The following is a 1404-nucleotide window of genomic DNA, read 5'->3' on the forward strand; positions in this document are numbered from 1 at the left end:
CAGGGAAGAAAATCTCTAGCAAAAGTCTCTTAAAAAGGCAGGAGGTTTCTCAGTGGTGATTCAATTGATTCAAGGAGTTCTGGGTGGTGTTGGAAAGGTCTCTGGCAGGGATTTCAAGGGCACATCTCAGGAAGGCTCAGGGGGTTGCTGGAATCTCTGAGATCTGAGATCTTGAAAAACTGCATCTCAGAAGGGTCGTGAAGGGGGCCTTGGGGTTTACAGGGATTGTGAGGAGGATGTTAAAAAAGTTCATCTAAAAGTAGATTTAGAAAGGGAGGTTGTAGAGAAAACCTGTAAGGAAACTTCTTGCAATCCCGAAGAAGCAATTTTTAGAACATCTGGTATGGGTAAGATTTCGGATACACAAGAAAGGTTTCGGAAGAGGCTTTTGGAATGTGGAAAGAGAGTTCACCATAGTATTTCAGGGAATCTCCGGAGGTTTTTGAGATGAGTGGGATGGGGTGAGGGGGCTCAGGGGGAAGATCTTTGGGATACATGAAGGTAATCTCTAGGGTATTTCAGGGTGATATTTAAGGGACATGAGGAGGTCTCTGGGAGAAATGTTGGGATCTCTGGAGGGATCCAAAGGTATGACTTCTGAGATATATGAAGAGGGAGTGTATGGGAGATAGCTGGTGGCGGAGTGGTCGTCCAGGTGGGTTTTGGGGGTCTGAGGACATTTCAGAGTCTCTGAAGATTTTCAGGACACATCAGGGACATTCTGAAGGATTTGGAGGAGGGCTTCTGAGATTTGGGGGCTCTGAGTGGAAAATACCGCGGGCGACTTCTGGTATGGGGGTAGGTGGGAGGGAAAATTCCTGGGATGTGTGAGAGGGAAGTCTAAGGGAGACTGTGGGGCTATCCGAAGTCAGTCTCTGGGGGAGATTCCGGAAATGTCAGGTCTGGAGGGGATTTGAGGAAGACTGTGAAGGAAGGTTTTAGGGCTTCCGAGGGACGCTCCTGGAAAAGACATCTGACACATACCGCTGGAATATCCGAGGAGTGGCCTCGGGGAATATTTCTGGAAAGAAGAGGAGGATGGAGGACTGGGGCCAGGGCCGGGTGTGGGGCGGGGAGCGGTTCTCTGAGGACGATTTCGAAGACCCAGTAAGGTCTCTGGAAAAGCGTATGGGAATTGAAGGAGTAGGCTTCTGGGAAGACCTGGGAGCGTCGGAGGGGCTGGGACAAGGTTGTCAGGGGGTCTCCGAGGGAGATTTGGGGGCGCTAGGAACCGTCCTCCAAGGAGGTGTCTGAGATAGACATGCGGGGTCGATCGTAAGGGTGTGAGAGAGACCAGGGAGGAAAGCCTCCGAAGCGGCCTGTGAGGGCGATTCGGGGAACCAAGGAAGCGGCTTCTCTCGGGGGCCGGGACCCCCGAGGCCCGCGCTCCGCGCCCGCTCGCGG

This window comes from Pteropus vampyrus, unplaced genomic scaffold (assembly GCF_000151845.1).
Source record: "Pteropus vampyrus isolate Shadow unplaced genomic scaffold, Pvam_2.0 Scaffold203, whole genome shotgun sequence".
In the NCBI taxonomy this organism is placed as follows: Eukaryota; Metazoa; Chordata; class Mammalia; order Chiroptera; family Pteropodidae; genus Pteropus; species Pteropus vampyrus.